Here is a 21,452-nt window from a genome sequence, read left to right as displayed (position 1 = left end):
CACAGAAGTTCTGAAGGGGCATTTTCACCAGCTACTGAAAGGATCAGTTGAAAAACGTAATAAAGAACCAGATAATCAAACCTACAACCTGGAATCTCGCATCACCTGGATAGAGACAGAGTCAGCATTAGAATCTGTGCATAAAGGAAACTCCACTCATCTCAATACGTCACAAGAGGCCACTACGCGATGGTTCACCGTTATACTGATCCTTCCGCAGCGAGCCTTATTAAGTGGCGATGCAGTGAGCAGACACGCCAGGGAAGTGTTTATTTTCCACAGAATGAGTTAACATGGCACAGAATACAGATATTACGGGTAGTTGCTAATGAAATTAACGCAAGAAATGAATACGGGCAGAATATACATCCATCTTCGCGCACTGCTCTGCTATACAGGAAAAGTGATTCTTAGATCTCCTGCAAGACACGTAACAAATTTTTACGGAGAAGGCTCCGCCACAAGCGCCGTTCACTCTTCATTTTACACACAGACAATACCTCCCCAGCATTCTAGGGCCAGGTCTCTTACGTGAGCTGGCAAATTTGCTTCATTGTACCCGTTTTTATTTAGATACTTTCAGTTTATAATGTGGGTACTTATTTGCAGATATTCATTTGCTTCAATGACCATCCTTCTTTGTTAAAATGAATTCACTTCTCTGTAAGAATCATGTGAAGTTATAATGGTTGTAATTTTGGTAACATAGAACGTTTTAAGAAGAATTGCGGCGGCGCGGTTCCTTCTGTTCCTTTACGACGAACCTGCACCTACCTGTGAACATTGTCTCAGCACATCATCAGTAGGGAAGCCGAACAAAACCTACTGTATTCGACGTGAACCAGGCTGCAATTAAAGCCACTAATCTACGTTTCGGGAGAAAGTTTTCACACGAAATGAAAGGTTGGAAATTTTGTCCTTAATTAATATATTCTGAAACTTAGGTGAACAAGTATCACTGCCAAGCCCGTGCTCGTCTTAACACAGTCACTCACAATCCCTTTCACTCACGTTAGCAAGTTTATGGTGTTGCATTTCCCGAAAACGTAATAGCTACGAAAATAGGGATTGTTTTTGATTGAGAATGCTCGACAAATATTAAGTCTGTCGGTACCTGATGCAGTCACAGTTTTTAGCAACCGACCTGCTCAATACGCCACGCGGAATTTATGTCTTTTCTCGTTACAAAATTGACTTAAAAATTCCGAAATTTCTACACACCCATCGGAATAATTATGGCGTCACTTTACAACACTTTTGAAGTATGAAACATTCCTAGATCCGGCAACTTATCATTTCCATCGGAACTAAGGCTAATCACGTCCAATCTGTTTCATAGCTAGGCTCCGACTCCTCTCGAGTATACTCCAAGTATTCTCTACCAGCAGAGAAAGGCCGCGAAGAATATTGCTTTACCATTGGTCAGTTTACTCAACAGCCAATAGCAAAACAACATTCTCCCACGTCAGTCCGCGCTTTTCATCAATAACCAATCGCAAAATAGTAAACCTAACGACTTTACTTTTTACCGACGTAATTATCTAATATGCTGAAATTGAAATGGAAATGTCGTGTGGCTAGGGCCTCCCGTCGGGTAGACCGTTCGCCTGGTGCAGGTCTTTCGATTTGACGCCACTTCGGCGACCTGCGCGTCGATGGGGATAAAATGATGATAATTAGGACAACACAACAGCCAGTCCCTGAGCGGAGAAAATCTCCGACCCAGCCGGGAGTCGAACCCGGGCCCTTAGGATTGACAGTCTGTCACGCTGACCACTCAGCTACCGGGGGGGGGGGGGGGGGGGACATCTAATATGCTGAAGTTCTGTTTATGCATAAATTTATTGGCTATTGTTATTTATACCTGAATTAACTTTCCCTTTACTACAAACTTACTTTACAAATCTATTCAACAAAAATCCCCTTTGTCCACATCCATACTTCTTCGAAATGTTCCCACACTGCCGGCCGATGTGGCCAAGTGGTTCTAGGCGCTACAGCCTGGAGCCGAGTGACCGCTACGGTCGCAGGTTCGAATTCTGCCTCGGGCATGGATGTGTGTGATGTCCCTAGGTTAGTTAGGTTTAAGTAGTTCTAAGTTCTAGAGGACTGATGACCACAGATGTTAAGTCCCATAGTGCTCAGAGCCATTTGAACCATTTTTTTGTTCCCACACTAAATCCCACTACATAACTCGTTAAACAATTATCTTCATATTAACCTTAAACCACACTCACGCATCATTCATACTGCTAAAACACATTTCTATCATTTTACAAACACAAAAAGACATAACACTTTATGAATATACTAGAACAGTTTATGAAAAACATTCTATTACTTTAGTGCACTCTAGTGGGCACAATCGAAACTAAATCACAGTCCCCTATCCAATACTGTCCTCTATCGGCTGATACATTAACTACGTGCGCGTCCAGTCTCGCGTCACCGTCTGTGACTATCCAGCTCTGAGACACGTGTCCCACCTAACCGCCTCTAAGGCAGGATCAGTATATGGCACTACGCCTCCGAATGTAGTGTTGTCTGTGAAAGCTAGCATGGCTAATACTGTATGGCGAATGGTGAAACAGCGGCCGTAGATCCTTTGACAGTTTTCCTAAGAACAGCAAAAGAGAGTGATGGATATTTGCACAGCCCGTGGGATATGAATTATCTCCATCCCGTTGGCCCTCTTTAATGAAGGAGGAATCAGGAAAAGAAAGAGAACAATTATGTAAGTCGTGATCTGAGAAGTAGCACCTTCATCACATCAAATGGAATGTCGGTACTAAGGTTTCTGTACTTTGTGATCAGTATGTAGTGAAAGTACACAAAGATTATGGTCAAAACTGTACCGTTTTCAATCGTTATGATGACGTTAACATTACAAAACGAGCAGAGCAGAAGAGAAGGGTCCTCACAAAAACAGGATTTCTCAGTGACAAAATGACATCGAGGGTAATGGGAACAGTAGTTACTAAAAGCAATAGTAATAGTACTATAGTGAGCTATAATGAGAGAGCGGCCATAGAAAGCTTTTCTGAATTCCTCAGTAACGGTAATGGGGGAAGATGTCGACTTCACTGTTTCACCAACTGCTTTTGCACCACCAGAGAGAACGCTTGACGGGGATAACGCAGAATCCAAACCGTTTTCAGTAAATTAAGACCTACACGTTCCTTTTCCTCGAACCATCCTCCTCTTTCATGCCTTCACTGGTAACACCATTTCTAACAAGGGTAATGCAGGAGCACTTTCAGCAAGATTTCTAGGCAGATGAAGGCAATATCCATCATCACTAACCACTCGGCAGCAGCAGTGAAGGTCGCACTAGCTGGTGAGAAAATGTTTCTAGAAACGTATCAAGCGACTAAATATAATTGAATCAAGTCAAATAGGCTGCATTCTTACAAGCAACAATGAAGCCAAGTCCTGACCTCACCTCACTGCCACCTACCACAGGAGCTGCTCACAAATACTTAAAAAAATTAATTCGTTTACAATTATATTCATTTTATTAACTTATTACTTTCATATAATGCTTTTTATAACACCATTTCTTGTTACTTACAGCAGTTTGGTCACTTACTTACTGACTTACTCATGGTTTAACAAACCTTACCCCGACCGCGCGCCGGCCTGGGTGGCCGAGCGGTTCTAGGCGCTACAGTCTGGAACCGCGCGACCGCTGCGGACGCAGGTTCGAATCCTGCCTCGGGCATGGGTGTGTGTGATGTCCTTAGGTTAGTTAGTTTTAAGTTCTAGGGGACTGATGACCTCAGAAGTTAAGTCCCATAGTGCTCAGAGCCATTTGAACCTGACCGCGCAGGAATAAAGCGAAGGGCGCCTGATCTGACACTGAAAACGTCTTTCGTCAATGTTCTACTGGGTGTGGGCGAGGATTTGAATGCGGAAAAGCCGAAAATGCTACAAGGTATGCGGCATGTGCTGTGGTAAGTGTATGAATGCTGCACCGTTACTCGATGATTCAATCGCTACTTTTTGAAACGCACAGTTAAAAAAATTTTACAAGAAGTAATGTTTTCTGTTAGTTCTAAGATGAACTGACATTAAACATTAACTTTATGCCAATGAAAAACTATTTTTTATATAATCTGCGCTTTTTCCATCCCCTGCATCGCGCTAAGTATTAGGTCTTAGACAAAAAACGAATAGGGCGATTTTGTAGGAAATTTTAAGTAGCTTAATTTTGTACGGGATTACATTTCCGCTAGAGGCTGTTATTCTTGTTATATTTAAGAAAAACGTGAAAAGGTAACTTTTAGATGCTCCCAAGCCCCACGCTCACCTCGTCAGCATTTTTAAAATGTTGTTCGTGGCATTGCCCGCTATCAGTGCACAAAAATTTGCGACTACTGAATTATTTCCCCCTATTTTTCCTTCGTTGACTGGACTGCAAAACTGTTCCTCCAGAATAAGATGCTGCATCACTCTGTCCGGTATAATATAAAATTTTAAAGTACTTAGCCACACGTATCACGAATAATGTAGTCAGTGTCTACTAACCCGTCACTAAATGTGGAAACAAAGAAATTCGAAAGTGAAGATACGGCTCATGCTCAGTCCTCCTGGGGCAGACGATAGGGAACGTGCGAAGTTGCGCATTGTTAAGTCATTTCACTCGCATTCAGGAAGATGGTGGCTTAATTTCCTGTTCAGTCATCACGACTTAGGTTTCGATACTTGCCTTAAATCACTTAAGGCGAATTCCACAATGGTACTCTAAAACGAACACGACTGATTTCATACTAGAAACCCAGTTTTTAGTCGACGAGGCATTAAACATTAAGCTCACCTTTTATTTAGATGATATGATTCATAACGAGGTGAAACACCTGCCTACTAGAGTACGTCAGCTCAGTCACAGCTTGTTTCCGTTCAGTGGCGACACAGCTCCTCGTTAGCTTAAAATGGCTGACTGCTCACATTGTATGTCAAACTTCGTTAAGTGTGCATTCCCTTCATGCGCAACCGACTTTGGGTATAAGAAAGTCAAACAATTGAAGGTGAGCTTACTAACAAGTAGTCTAAATGTGTTGCTCAGGAATATGGAAATCGCACGTTTACCTAGACACAAAGGACACTTTCGCAGCTGTAGACAGCTGGAAAAGGACGAACAACTGAATTTATAGAAAATCACGTTGTACCAACGTCAGCCGCTAAGGACATCTTAATCACTGTTACCGGTTTCGATTGTTGGTGATGAACAATAGAGACAAGAAATTTTCCAATTGCAGTATCTGTGTGGATACATACGTCCCATCATACTTTACATAAAGTCATGTTATCGTGACTGAGTTCTACTAGCCAGTCTGTATGCAGTGGGACGGTACATTATGTATGTATCTACACAATGTAATTTAATAACTTCTTGTTTCTGATGACGGTTAGTAAGAATCGAAACTGGTAAAAATAATAAAGGTTTTTAAAACAGCTAATGGTGGTGCAACATGATGTTCGCCAAATACAGAAAACTTAGAGACCTTTCGAGAAAAGAGAACCACTTGTACAAATATCAAGACCTCATATGGAAACCCAGTTCTAAGCAAAGAAGGGAAAGCAGAAAGGTGGAAGGAGTATATAGAGTGGACGTGCGGATTCGACGGTCTCCTTGTACCATTTCATTGTAAGATCGACTGGCCTTAAGATTGCCTCTCGGAGCGAATACTCTGCCATTTATTTATTTAGTCATTCATTAACGTTCACTTTTTTTACAACAACATTCGAACGTTACATATAAGATAAAATTCTGTGAATAATTACAGCAATATTTTTTTCTATATTAACGAAATAGATAAAAAGTACTTGCATCACTGAAAAGTTTTTTTTAATTTTTCAATGTAGTCTCCTTGTAAATTAATGCGCTTGGTCCAACGATGTTCCAGTGCCTTGATACCATCTCGAAAATGAGTTTCCTCCAGGCCTGCAAAACGGTTGTCATCTCCGGCTATCAATTTTTCGTTTGAAATGAAACTTCGTCCACCAAGAAAAAATTTCAATTTTGGGTAGAGATGGAAGTCCGATGGAGCCATATGAAGTGGAAAAGGTGGTGTGGCAACAGTTCATACCGTAGTTCGTGTAATTTTGTCATGGCGACGACACGTGTGTGCGGGCGCGCATTATCTTGATGGAAGACGACTTTCTTCCTTGCTAAACCCGGCCTTTCATCACGTATCTTTTGTTGCAATTTGTCCAGGTTAGCATAGTATTCTCCAGTAATTGTGTCCCCTTCGCATCTCAGAACACAGATGCCATGACCTTTTCCGCCGAAGGAACTGCCTTTGCTTTCTTTGGTGGCGGAGAATCAGCATGTTTCCACAGCTTTGACTGTTGTTTTGTCTCTGGCGTATAGTAGAGCACCCACGTTTCATCTGTGGTCAGAAACAGGCGCTAAAGATCTCGTTCGTTTTTCCTAAAACGGGCCAAACATTGTTCCGATATGTCCATTCCCATGCATTTTTGATCTAGCGTCAAGAGTCACGGCACCCATCTCGCAGATAATTTTTTTCATATCTAATTCTTCAGTTAAAATGAAAAGATTTCAGATGAAATCTGGCAAGCGTGAGCAATTTCACGCACTTTCAATCGGCGATCCTCCGTGACCATTTTGTGCACTTTTGCAATGATTTCTGGAGTAGTGACACTTCTTGGCCGACCACTGCGCGGATCATCATATAAGCTTTCCCGAACAAATTTAAATTAATTTGTCCACTTGGAAACAGTTGAATGTGAAGGAGCAGAGTCCCCCAGTGTATTTTGGAAATCGGCTTGAATGTCCTTTACTTTCATACCTTTCTTTACGAAGTACTTAATCACTGCTCGAATCTCGATTTTTTTTTTTTCCATCTTCGCAAACCTCTACGCGGGAACAACAACAGAACGACGTCACCGCCACAGCTCTGTACCAAGAGCACTGACGTGGCACGTGTTCATAGACAACAGTCCAATGAATATCACGTGAACAACTCGTTGCGATAACGCTGACCTCTCGTGATGATTCGGAGAACTTTTCAAACGACCGTCATATTTTAGCACAAAATATTTCCAGGCTCTTTATTTGTGAATGGCGTGGTGTAGCAGTAGAAGTACAGGGTCGTTCAAAATGTGGTGTTTCAGAGGAAATGAATACATAACTGCACGTCACTAGAGAAAGACTTAGAAAAATTTGTGCTCGACGTAAGTATCGTACGCACATTAAATCGTAGGAAGGTATCATATTTACAATTCAACAGTTCAATGTCTCAGGTTAGACGGGAAAACATAGTTCAAACAAATTACCCTCTACAGCTCACTATAGGTGAAACCATGTGATATAAGATCAATGAATAAGAAGTAAGCCTCGCCTAATCCGCGATAGAGCTCTGAGGAACTTCCACGCAACAAATAACTGGTGCAACGTGGTGTGAAAAATATTTGTTGACTGCAAAGTTTGCTTACTGAAACGACCGAGAAATTTTTACTTCTGAACTACTACCTCCACAAAGTCAGTAGGGTTTCGTACCCTAGACTACGGAGATGTCTCCTCAGAGAGTTAGGGTACTACTACCGTGGAAATCTAATTATTAAAAAATGCCGTTGTAGCCTGCAGCAATGCTAAGCAAAACATTTTTTTTCGGGTATTGCGTCTATAATTGCTGTGTATGTTCCTGCGTTGTCAAGACGACTTGAGGTATTTCTCAGGCTTCCATCTTTAATACAGTATTCTGGTTTTAGCGCTGTAGGTTTGCTTATAATCGGATATTTGTATGTTGAAAGTGCGTGACAATTATATTCCATTTTGGAACTATTGGATTATGTTTCGCAGACTTCAGTAATGAAATGCCTTCGTAGTGTTAGTGCCGCAATTATCTTGGTGTGTAATATTGAATGAATAACTTATTGTACAATCCTCCAGTGGAACTTTACTGAGCTCTGTTATTCGCAGTGATCGTTTCCCCCATATCAATAACTCGACACCAAATATAGTTGTCATTAATATTGGTATATACTCACTCAACTTTTCCTTTCGATGACCCGTTTTTCATCTTGGCCGTCTCGTATTTTTCTCATTTTCGTCTCGGACATTAATCTTCTTGGTTACATTTCTGAGCAACGTTAAATCCTTTACGGTATTGTGAAAACGACGGTAATTTTATTTGTCAGATCAGTTCTTTAAAAAAAAGTAGCATTTAAATCATCTTTCAGGACGTAGTACAAAAATGCTTCAGGCTCGTACAGCGTGTATTATCAGCTACTTGCAAAGCAGAACCTGAAATGTATTATGTGGTTTCGTGCTAACACAGAGTATCTTTCACTGGGAGGAGTGAACGGTCTGCGTGCACGATACGATGTGCATTGACCAAGACAAATGGCTACTCTGTGGATTGCGCGATGAAAATGATAGGGAAAACTGTGTCATGTGCACCATGCTTACAACAGGAATCTTAATCTTGATGACTTTCTCCAGTAAACGCCGTCGTAAGTCGAAGGCAATCTCATAGAGAATTAGCTCACCTAGTTCTCTGTCGATCATCATCATTTCCCGCTTTAAAATGATTCGTTTTACCTTATTCCTAACGGCTTTAGTTATTTCTGTAGGTAATAATATTGCATGGCATTCCTAGTTATCAAGAGATGCAATTTTCTTTAATTTCTGTATGTCCTATCGTTGCGCCATGTATATTACACTTCATTGTCATAAGATTGTCATCTGTGGCGTTATTTGTGCTGGCGTTTGCATTACGTTCTGTTTGTGAATCTCTGTTAAGCATGAAGTAGTTGCATTGGTATTTAACGTTAATACTGTACCTTGCAGGGTCGCGTGAGTATTCATCATTTGCTCTGTTTTTTATTGATAAACTTTGGTAATAAGTGGAATTTATAGTTTATCTGCAGAATTTTCTCTCCTGTCTGTTTTATTTTATGGTTAGTTTTGTTCGGCTTGGTTCTGTTCCTCCTTTACAGGATTTCAATTTTTTTCTGTTTCCATACGCAGCTAGTTTGTGTTTTATCATCTTTCCTAGTGTCGTGGGCGTGCAAAAATTTCGTTACCCGTTGTCATGCCCTTGGTGATGTAGGTTATTATTGAAATAGAAATAGTAAATAGTGTATGCCGATCTGGCGTGTTATATTAGAAACTGCTGTCCTCTGGCTGGAGCGAGATATGAATACATTTTTCTGTTGCTGCGTAGTCCCTTTCAATCGTAGAAAACTCAGTTTTCTCTCGCATTTGTTCCCTTCGAGAAACAAGTTACGATACTCCGAATCATCAAGAACACATGCTCCATTTAAATCACGTGATACGACTTGCATCTTTAAGTCACTTAGAAACTGAACCTCATTCTTTACTTGAAAAGCTTATGTTTTCCTTGTTCTAAGGTTTGTAATGTATGTAAACGGTCAGCGCCCTTGGAATAATCGCAATGTTCAGTTGGCATTTGGTTCGGGGTTTCCGTTTAGTATGGTGATGGCAGCTTTTTTGTAAATGCAGGAACACATAGGCGTGTATTTGTACACAAATAGAGAACTGCCTCATAAACTATAAGAAAGACCGACTCCCTGCCTTTAGCATTTGATGCAGTTTTGTACGCTGTCAGAAATCTCAGAGAAGTCTCATTGTATTTTGCAAACATTGTCATGTGAAGAAAGTATCGTCATTGTGTCCTTCACTCGTTATGCTAGAACGCTCTTATCAACTGCGCGGTCCTTGGTGGCTGGATGGAACCGGATTTTACTCTTCCATTATCGACGACAACAACAATAACATTACGCGCTACAGAACGTCTCAGCAGCCTCTTACACGTCTGATATGTGGAAGACACAAGCAGCGCAGCCCATGAACCGCTCAGTCTGCCATAAGTTTTCGTGGCCAACGGTCTCTCGCCATGTCAAATGGACGACGATAATGCAGGGAGATTGTCAGCTGTCCGGCTAAACAACCCGCATGGACTTCCAAGCACCCGCAGCCGTCACCGCCAGGCGCACCAACCTATCACCCTCAACATTCTAGAACACACACGCACAGTTATTGCCTGACGAGGATGACTTCGTATGGAAGTAATTTCCCGTAAGCCTGGCTTAATATTCGACAGACCTATTATCTTTTAGTTCGATGTTTCCTTCCGTTGCGTGATGTGTTTTCAGGATGACACCTCTTCATGCAGCCGGTTGCCGTGGCTGAGCGGTTCTAAGCGCTTCAGTCCGGAATCGCGCTGCTGCTAAGGTCGCAGATTCGAGTCGTGCGTAGGGCATGGATCTGTGTGATGCCCTTAGGTTAGTTAGGTTTAAGTAGTTCTAAGTCTAGGGGACTGTTGACTTCAGATGTTAAGTCCCATAGTGCTTAGAGCCATTTGAACCATTTTGAACCCCTCCATGCGAACTTTGACGTGGAGCTCATCTTCGACTACTTAAAAGAATCAGATAAAGTCACACACATTGAAATATAATGGTTTTCAGACAAGACTTAACACTAAGCGTAATGAAGTTATGGCTAGGGCTACATTGTATCTGCTCAAGCCTCAGCGATGTATAGAAGGCTTGGCCTCATTTCTAGGTCTACAGTAACCAGGTAAATCCTATCCTAGTAAACATCAATTTACGATACAGAGTTAATTGATAATACGAATGTGTCAGTGGGTAAGCCATAAACCACACAGCTGTTCTTTGGAAGTAAACTTTGTAGTTGCGAGATCTAGACGAAGGGAGTTGCTAACTATAAATTTATTATTTACCTGTTCCGCCTACGGTTCTTAGTAGGGACTGAAGATTTCAGAGTAGCAAAATTACTAAAGGAGGGCTAAGCTTTGAAATATTCTCAGCAATCTCTTGAGAAAAATTGGGCGGCTAAGATGACGCGCGTCATTCCTTAAGGCTTCAAAAAAGGATCGCATTAACTTCCTGCTGATTACAGACACAGGTATTCACAGGTGGTCGTTTATCACGCAGAATCCTGGACAATAACACTGTATTATCACTAATGAATAATGAAGTTCAGTACGCTGGCATTGTCGTGGAATGCCATATAGAAAGCAATGATTAAATCTATGGGAACGTTACATCAGAATTACTGCGTCATAATTTTCGGAAATCAAATAGAAGTCAAACAATACATAGGATCGCCACTTGGTTGAAGCTAAAAGTTTTCACTGTTTTCCGGAACTTTTTCCAACGTAAAGGAGGGGAGCAGTGCATGAAAGTAAGAAATGATAAAGCTGCCGTCAACTGGAAGGCTTTTTTTTAACAGCGCAGTGTTTACTACTCACAATCGTATTTGAGGTGGTATGCATTTGCCTTCATCCGACTTTAGAAATGACTGATCCAGTTATCTGTGGGAGACGTACATTTTAACGTGGGCTAGAAACCGCGGTGAAACTGGGCATATTTCACATTAGCAAACTGAGGTGAAAGACATTTACCGTCATAGAGAAAAATCCAAGAACACACCGAGGAGCCCACACCTCTTGATGGATAGTTGGACACTTAACTACCGAGCCACACTATAACAGAGGTTAGTCAGTGACAAGAAGGAAGACATAGCTGGAAATTTTTGTTTTCTAAAAATATCGCAAGAATCTGCGGTCTTAACAGTCTGTTACATCCTTACTACGTTGTCATTACCGCCATAGTTGAAAAAGGCGTGGACCGTCCTCCCTTTTCTGTCCGCGGGGTGTTCAGTTCATTGCTAGTCTAATCTTTAAACTGGAAGGAATTTCTAGGGGCAGATGACTACTCTTACCATGATTTCTTTGTTTTGAATTTTATATTGCAGCTGAAGAAATTGCCAAAAGTTACGACATTAAGGAGACGGTACCTGGATGAGTCGAAACAACGAGAGGTTATTGGCATTTTAAAAGGCAGAATTAGTCAACGATTGACTGAAACAGAGAAAAGGCTTACAGTAGAAGACGAGTGGGTGGATTTAAGAGTTGTGAAGGCAGCAGAGTATCAAATAGGTAAAAAGACAAGGCTTAGTAGAAACCCTTGGTTATCACTGGAGATGCTGAATTTAAGTGGTGATGTACAACTAGGGGAAAGACAGACACCGCTTGCAGAAAAATTAGAGAGCATTCAGAGATAAGAGAAACAGCTGTATGACTATCAAGAGCTCAGATGGAGAACCAGTACTAAGCAAAGTAGGAAAAACAGAAAGGTAGAAGGAATGTAAAGAGGGTCCGTACGAGGGAAACGAATTTAAAGGCAGTATTATAGAAAGGAAAGAGGAAGTAGATGAAGATGCGATGGAAGGTATTACACAACGAGAAGAATTTGACGGAGAACTCAGAGACCTAAGTTGAAACGAGGCCGTCGGAGAAGACGACGTTGCCTCAGAACTTCTGAGATCCTTTGGAGAGCCAGTCGTGGTGTGCAACATGTAACAGGGGAAATACCCTTAGACTTCAAGAGGAATGTAATAATGCCAATTCCAAAGAAAGCAGGTGCTGACACATGTAAATATTACCGAACTATCAATTTAATGAGTCATGGTTGCAAAAAATTGACGAGATTGTAGCGGAAAAACTGGTAGACGCTGACCTTGGGGAAAAATGGGTTCCAGGGTTATCTAGGACACGCGAGCCAATACTGACCCTATGACTTATCTTAGAAGATAGATTAGAGAATGTCAAACGTACAGTTATATTATATCTAGACTTAGAAAAAGTTTTTGACAGTTTTGACAGGGATACACTTTTTGGAGTTCTGAAGGTAGCAGGGGTAAAATGCAGGGTGCTAAAGCTTTTATGCAACATGTACAGAAACCGGGTGGCAGTTGTAAGAATCGAGGGGCATGAAAGTGAAGTAGTGGTTGAAAAGGGAGTGAGATAGTGTTGTAGCCTACCCCTATGTTATTCCATCTGCACATGGAAAAAACAGTAATGAAAACCAAAGAAAGTTCAGGGAGAAGAAAAACTGGAACGGCACTGAAATTCTTTCAGAGACGGCAAAGGACTTCGAAGACCAGCTGAGAATGGAGCGTGTCTTGAATAGCAACGTAAGGATTATGGAATGTAGTCAGGTGATGCTGAGGCGACTTGTTTAGCAAATGTGACACTAACTGTAGTTGAGTTTTGCTATTCGGACAGCATAAAAATATGATGGCCGAAGCTTAGAAGATACAAAATGCAGACTCGCAATGGAAAGTAAGGCGTCTCTGAAGACATCGAATTAACAACGAATATTAGTGTAAGTTCTGTCGGACATGTCCAACAGAACAGACACCACTCAAATTTTTACGTTTCTGTAAGAGCATGATGGCTTCTTGACGTTTGTATCAGTGCGGATGTACTAATATCGCCCGAACTCCTGCGGAAAAATTCGCGAATAAGAGGTTAATGGATGAGGGACGCTACATTGCAGCTTGCTATATGCTGGAAATTTGAGTCGGTCTCGGACTGCGACCAGATGGGCGAAGTGGTTAAAGCAACCGCTCAGAAGAAGCGGTAAATCCGCTTTTGATTCCCGGTGCGGCACAAATTGTCAACTTTCACCATTGCATTACCACAGTGCCCCGTGCGGCTGGAAGTCACGAATTCCTACCTATCCCTTCCGTTTCTTTCCCCATTCTTTATTTCACACAAACTTTGTGAAGGTATCTGTCCGTAGTGTAGTCTTGTACGGAAGTGAAAAGTGGACGATAAGCAGTTCAGAAAGAAGACAATAGAGTCTTTCAACTGTCATATTACAGAAGAACGCTTAAGATGAAATGCCCGGATCGCGTAACTAATGATGTGTTGTAGAATTCTGAAGAAAGGAAATTTATGGCATAACTTGACTGAAACAAGGGATCGGTTTGATAGGAAACATTCAGACACATCAAGCATTCGTCAGTTTAGCGTTGGAGTGAAGTGTGTTGCGGAGGAGACAGGGGGAGGGGCGGATTAAAAATTGTAGAGGGAGACCAAAGCACAAATACAGTAAGCAGGTTGAAACGGATGTAGATTGCAGTAGATTCGGAGATGAGGCTTCTATAGGACATACTAGCGTGAAGAGCTGCACAAACGAGTTTTTAAAGTGAAGACCACGACGACGACACCAACAACAGTCTAATTTTCCATGCTGCTAGGAACTCCAGTTGGTCTTTGCGTCAGAGATACTAACATGATGCTCGGCCTCAACTGGATCCACCTCTTTGCCAAATCTGATGAAAGTTATATCTTTAGTTTTGCGTCAGCTCTCTTGTGCACCAGCACGTAAAGGTTTTCTTGCGCCAGTGCAGGTGCTTCCTTGCATGTTTTTTCTTGGTCCCATGCCATAAAACTTTTAAGAGTTATTTATTGTTTTGGATATCTGGACTCACCCATATGACTTTAGAGGCGGTTTCATGTAGTACAGATCGACAAGGCCTCCCACATCAAAGCCTCCAGGGCCCCGTCCTAAGCGGCTTTGCTCCTTTTCCCTACGAATTTTAATTTTGAGGGCTCGATCGTCAAATAGTGTTGCTGATCGTGCGGGGCCGATGCATAGATTTTTAAGGACGATATCGTATTACATAATTTTCTAACGTTGCGGCTGTCGTATACACAGAACTGACAAGCAATTTCATGGTCGAACACGTAACATTACGTGAAGTAACGACGCGTACGTGACTAAAATTGGTGATCTTTGAAAGCGAACTGACCAGACTGTTTTTAACCACCTTCAAGATTGTATCCGCACTGCGCACTGCTTTGAACTCCATCGCACGGGTTTGGTAGCGATCCTAACTGACGTGGTGAACGGTTTCTAATCTACAAAATTTATCATACAAACACTAACAACTTACAATATGTGATCAAAATTTTTTACGAGCTCCGTTTGTCGGGTAACATTACGATGTTTAAAAATAAAAAGCAATTATGTCATTGGAAACCTTATTCCACTTAACGCATGACTGAAGATTATACCTTCCAGGGCTCTAATACAGTACCTAGGAATTGAAGTAAATGCCGCTGTATAACGCTGAAGTTCTTTCTTTGATTCACCGTGTCTGCGAGGCGATACACTACGGAGAAAAGGAGAGTCTATCAGTCATGTGCAAAATCTCCATTGCCTCTTTTACAACGGACTTCCTCATCGGAAAGAAATAGAATGGGAATCAATTACAATGAGGTAAATATACAGAGTGTATCAGAGATACTTTTAAATCTTTGGAGATAAATTTCTCAGCTAAAAGAAAGTCAGTGTCAAAGTGTGTGTCTGAATCGTTCGTTTTCAAGTTATTGAACAACGAACATTTCCAAGTAAGAAACTCATAAAAAATGTTCTTTTGCTTCCACATTGTCAACGAAATGTTTCATAAGATTCCGTGACAAGTTGATGAATCGTGCCCGATTTAGCAATGTCTGCTGCACAAACAAGTCGTTCTAGCTGAACCCACGGATCAGTACCATGATCCTCCCTACTTGTATCTCTCACGGTAGGTATCAACCAGTGCTTCTCGAACAGTGTGGCAGAAATATGCTGGAGCTACATCATGTATGAATCACCTGCTCTCTATTTTAGTGTGTCAAATGGTGCACAAAGTCTGGGAAAATGTTTTGAATAACTTCCTTGTAGCCAGCACCCGTTAGACGATCTAGGAAGAAAAATTGACCAAACCAGACAATGATCTCATCCTTCAACAAAGGTTAGTTGCAATTGTTTGCTAATCCTTCTCTTCTAAGTGACGCGTCACGCACGAAGAAGACTGGATGTGCAACAGGGAACTCAACGGCTTCTACAGGAAACCGTCAGCGTAGCACTCGTAAGTAGGTGATGGTATCAGAGAAAGCATGTACACCAAATACGTACACTGGCTGTGGAATACTGTAAACTTGTACCGAAAACTGTTACATTACTGCTGAAACTTCCTGCCAGATTAAAAACATCTGCCGGTCCGGGACTCGAACGTGGGACCTCGCTTATCGCGGGCAACATTGTCAGGCGGAAGCTGTGAGGGCAGGTCGTTAGTCGTGTTTGGGTAGTTCAGTCGGGAGAGTACGCACCCGTGCAACGCAAAGGTCCGAAGTTCGAATCCTGGTCAGGCACATCATTCTAACCCGACAAGAAGTCACATACACTGACGGGAAAAAAAATCGCACTATCAAGGAGTAGTGCGGCATAAACGAAAGTTTAGATCAGAAAGATGATGCCTATTCAAATTTCGTTCCAGTCGCATAATAAGTCCGCTAGTAGCGCCACTATCAGAATGCAAATCAGGTTTGCTTTATCCCTTCGTTACTCGCGCGAAAATTCGTGACATCGTCACTCGCGCGGATGACTGGTGTCCTCCACAACGCACGCGGTCTATTGGTATACTTTGAACGGTCTTTATGAGTGGTTTTATGATTTTTTTGTTAAATCTAAATATAATACATTTAATATTTGTACATAGTATAATATATTCTAACGTTTGAAACAGTTTCATACGAAGAACAATATCTTCAGCTGAATTACTGGCGTTACATGGTCCCTCTCGTTGCTTACCGACGTAATGTTCAAAATTCAAAGTGTAAGCTGTTTTTACATCAACCAAAGCAAACACTTTTAACCCATACTTTGGTGGTTTGCTAGGAATATATTGCCTGATCGGGCAGTTTCCTCTAAATGTCAAAAGCTGTTCATCAACAGTAAGATATTCACTAGGTGAAAAATATTTTTGGCAATTGTTCGCGAATAGTTCAAGTACCTCTCTGATAGCTCTGATAGGATCCAACTTGTCAATCTCTCTGGGAACATCTCTGTCACGGATATTATCAAACCTCCTACAGAAACCTGAATCGGTTTTCACTTATGCATAAATAACATAATTCAAGTCAATTTCCTTTTGAGTTAACCCACAATTTCGATATACTCTTCCTAGAACATCTCAAAGATCCACATAAATATAACAAACCAATGAAAGCTCTGATCTCTATCACATCTGCTTCTTTAGCATCCTTTTCCCTGGAGAAGTTACCACGAACTTCATTGATGTGTATATTAGTGCATGTTGCAGTAATTCTTATTATGTTTTCATCCAAGAACCAATTCAGAATTTCTATTTCTGTCTTTTTTATAAGAGCTTGATTTTTCGGTCCAGGCAAATGAGCAATAAAATTACAAGATCTGCTTCTAACACTGGTAGGATATTTGTTTTTCTTCCGTTTAGTTATTCCATCTCTCCCTAAAAAAATGCATCCTCTTGAGTTACTTCTTCCTGTGATTCATATTCATCATTTTCTGACACTTCTTGTTCTGTCCCTGTATAATGACCGCTTTCATGAACAGAATCCTCAGTCTCTAAGTTAGTGCTATCACTGTGAGCATCTTCATCACTCACCTCATTGAAGCATTCCACCCATATATCAGGATCTCTACTAAACTCTGTCCGAGGTTTTTTGCCTTTGACATTTCTTCCACAATTTAAAAATAAAAAGAATACTAGGTAACATGGAAGGTAACTGCAATCAGTTTCAGTACGCCTAAATTTACGCACATGAAAGATCGATTCAATCTAGGAAAGCAATAAAGTACTACAGACTTACTTTGTTTAAGATCGTGTCAGCAGAACTCGCGCGAATGACAAGTGTCCTCTAGACTATAATAATGTCTCGTAAACAATGTATCTTTCGTACCTGGAAGCCAACAATGATTGGAGCTAACAGCCGGTGAGTTAACAGAAAGGTACTGAAAATGGCGCGAATTCAATTCAGCCATGTCAGACAATATTGAGCAGGAAAGTCATGTGGAATGTGGATGACGAGTGTCATCCGCGCGAGCAACGGAGGGTTAAATAAGCGCTGTAACGATCGTGGGCGTCAGTTACCTTTGAGATAGGACGTGGTGAGTCTTTTAGTTCAGAATGCCGTTAAGACAACAAAGACACCATTATCAACAGCTCACTGAGTTTGAACGAGGACGTGTAATAGGGCTATGAGAAGCAGGATGTTCCTTCCGCGATACTGCAGAAAGACTGGCAAGAATGCAGGCGCTGTACATGATTGCTGGCAGCGGTGATCACAAGTATGTACAGTCGCAAGAAGACCGGGCTCCGGACTGCCAGGTGGCGCTATCAAGAGGGAAGCCATCTTGTTCAAAAATGGTTCAAATGGCTCTGTGCACTATGGGACTTAACTGCTGAGGTCATCAGTCCCCTAGAACTTAGAACTACTTAAACCTAACTAACCTAAGGACATCACACACATCCATACCCGAGGCAGGATTCGAACCTGCGACCGTAGCGGTCGCGCGGTTCCACACTGTAGCGCCTAGAACCGCTCGGCCACTCCGGCCGGCCACAGTGTTCAGTGGACGGCTCTAGCGCATCGTACTGCACCTGCAGCAGCAATTTGAGCGGCAGCTGGCACCACTGACACACAAGGAACTGTTACAAATCTGCTACTTCCGGATATCTTCGTACCAGACGCCATGCATCGGATTAGGGAAGGAAGTCAGCCGTGCCCTTTCAGAGGAACCATCCCGGCATTTGCCTGGAGCGATTTAGGGAAATCACGGAAAACTTAAATCAGGATGGCCGGACGCGGGATTGAACCGTCGTCCTCCCGAACGCGAGTCCAGTGTCTAACCACTGCGCCACCTCACTCGGTCCCCCAGATCTGTCTCCAATCGGGCATATACGGGACATCATCGGACGATAACTGCAGCGTCATCCGCAAACAGCATTAAGCATCCCTTTATTAACCGACCAAGTGCGACAGGCATGGAACTCCATCCCAAAAATTGACATCCGGCACCTGTACAACACGATGCAAGCACGTTTGCATGCATGCATTCAACATTCTGGCGGGTACACCGTTTATAACATACCAGCATTTCACATTTTCTATGGCTTATCTCGCGCTTTCATTACTCTGTGCTCTTGCATTCTTAATCACTGAAATAAGTTACCTAGACAATTGTATTTCCGAAATTTCGTTACTATACAGTAATTGTTTTTTGGTGCTGCGATTTTTTTCCGTCAGAGAATTAGCGCACACTCTGCTGCAGAGTGAAAATTCATTTTGCGTACTACATTACTAATTTCATTTTACATGTAAACAAGGGCAAAAAAAAAAAAAATTGGTTCAAATGGCTCTGAGCACTATGGGACTTAACTTCTGAGGTCATCAGTCCCGTAGAACTTAGAACTACTTAATCCTAACTAACCTAAGGACATCACACACACCCATACCCGAGGCAGGATTCGAACCTGCGACCGTAGCGGTCGCGTGGTTCCAGACTCAAGCGTCTAGAATCGCTCGGCCACAACAGCCGGCTGGATCATCCTTAGACAGCCGCATAATCCTTTTTTCCTTGACCAGACTTCCGAGCGAATAATGCTCTTGCTCGATCCATTGTTTGCTATGCTGAGGAATTTATCTCAGCAATGCGACGATAAGTGGCTGCAAATACTGGATGGCTTGACTCTGTTTTGTCTGCAAACACGTTTCGCGTACATCCTCATAGCCTTGGGCACCCTGCCATTCGCGCGGCCTGCTTACCATATTAATGTCTTGAAAGTCCGAGATTGATTAACATCGGGTGTACACAAAAGTGTTAAGTAAACATCGTTATCACAAATGCGTCAGCAGATAGAATTTTTTTTTAATAAAATCTCTGAATGATGAAACATAATTAATTTTCAATAATAGTGGCAGATTTCAATTGTTCGACTTTACCTCAAAACGAATTAAACGTAAATTTTCTAACTATAAACGAAGCTTTTTCGGACGTATGTTTTTATTGGTTTATGGTTTTTTTTTGCTTGGATTCTGAACCCAAAGTCTGTAAAAGCAGTTTGACGCTGTCCGCTTGTGCATGTAATGTCTGATGAAGAAGGTTCTAAGAACGGGTAGATGCAAATTTTAACAGCACTTGTGCTATGAAACAAAACTAAAATATTTAAAAAAATTTAGTTGGAGTTATGCTGACGCGGCCACGTCTAATATCAGTAAAGCTGCTATCTATAGATGGACAGAAAAAAAAATGATAGATCTTCCATGCAGTGTCTTAATGGAAACGTCTGAAATACACTCCTGGAAATGGAAAAAAGAACACATTGACACCGGTGTGTCAGACCCACCATACTTGCTCCGGACACTGCGAGAGGGCTGTACAAGCAATGATCACACGCACGGCACAGCGGACACACCAGGAACCGCGGTGTTGGCCGTCGAATGGCGCTAGCTGCGCAGCATTTGTGCACCGCCGCCGTCAGTTTCAGCCAGTTTGCCGTGGCATACAGAGCTCCATCGCAGTCTTTAACACTGGTAGCATGCCGCGACAGCGTGGACGTGAACCGTATGTGCAGTTGACGGACTTTGAGCGAGGGCGTATAGTGGGCATGCGGGAGGCCGGGTGGACGTACCGCCGAATTGCTCAACACGTGGGGCGTGAGGTCTCCACAGTACATCGATGTTGTCGCCAGTGGTCGGCGGTAGGTGCACGTGCCCGTCGACCTGGGACCGGACCGCAGCGACGCACGGATGCACGCCAAGACCGTAGGATCCTACGCAGTGCCGTAGGGGACCGCACCGCCACTTCCCAGCAAATTAGGGACACTGTTGCTCCTGGGGTATCGGCGAGGACCATTCGCAACCGTCTCCATGAAGCTGGGCTACGGTCCCGCACACCGTTAGGCCGTCTTCCGCTCACGCCCCAACATCGTGCAGCCCGCCTCCAGTGGTGTCGCGACAGGCGTGAATGGAGGGACGAATGGAGACGTGTCGTCTTCAGCGATGAGAGTCGCTTCTGCCTTGGTGCCAATGATGGTCGTATGCGTGTTTGGCGCCGTGCAGGTGAGCGCCACAATCAGGACTGCATACGACCGAGGCACACAGGGCCAACACCCGGCATCATGGTGTGGGGAGCGATCTCCTACACTGGCCGTACACCACTGGTGATCGTCGAGGGGACACTGAATAGTGCACGGTACATCCAAACCGTCATCGGACCCATCGTTCTACCATTCCTAGACTGACAAGGGAACTTGCTGTTCCAACAGGACAATGCACGTCCGCATGTATCCCGTGCCACCCAACGTGCTCTAGAAGGTGTAAGTCAACTACCCTGGCCAGCAAGATCTCCGGATCTATCCCCCATTGAGCATGTTTGGGACTGGATGAAGCGTCGTCTCACGCAGTCTGCACGTCCAGCACGAACGCTGGTCCAACTGAGGCGCCAGGTGGAAATGGCATGGCAAGCCGTTCCACAGGACTACATCCAGCATCTCTACGATCGTCTCCATGGGGAATAGCAGCCTGCATTGCTGCGAAAGGTGGATATACACTGTACTAGTGCCGACATTGTGCATGCTCTGTTGCCTGTGTCTATGTGCCTGTGGTTCTGTCAGTGTGATCATGTGATGTATCTGACCCCAGGAATGTGTCAATAAAGTTTCCCCTTCCTGGGACAATGAATTCACGGTGTTCTTATTTCAATTTCCAGGAGTGTAGTTTACCATTACGGGCAACAGAAATTCCTCACCAGAAGATGTGAGTTTGGGCCCAGGCATGCGA

At 42.8% G+C, this 21,452-nt stretch overlaps 1 non-coding gene across 1 annotated transcript; it reads left to right on the top strand.

Moving 5' to 3' along the window:
• The first annotated feature begins 3,637 nt into the window (after positions 1 to 3,637).
• Trnas-gga lies at positions 3,638 to 3,721 on the top strand. Its single transcript is given in 2 exon segments — positions 3,638 to 3,677; positions 3,687 to 3,721. It is a non-coding gene; the product is annotated as a tRNA-Ser (tRNA).
• The last annotated feature ends 17,731 nt before the right edge of the window (positions 3,722 to 21,452 follow it).

This window comes from Schistocerca americana, chromosome 4, assembly GCF_021461395.2.
Source record: "Schistocerca americana isolate TAMUIC-IGC-003095 chromosome 4, iqSchAmer2.1, whole genome shotgun sequence".
NCBI classification, from domain to species: domain Eukaryota; kingdom Metazoa; phylum Arthropoda; class Insecta; order Orthoptera; family Acrididae; genus Schistocerca; species Schistocerca americana.
The sequence above is the reverse complement of the archived record's forward strand: the minus strand, read 5'-3'. Positions and strand labels throughout refer to the sequence as shown.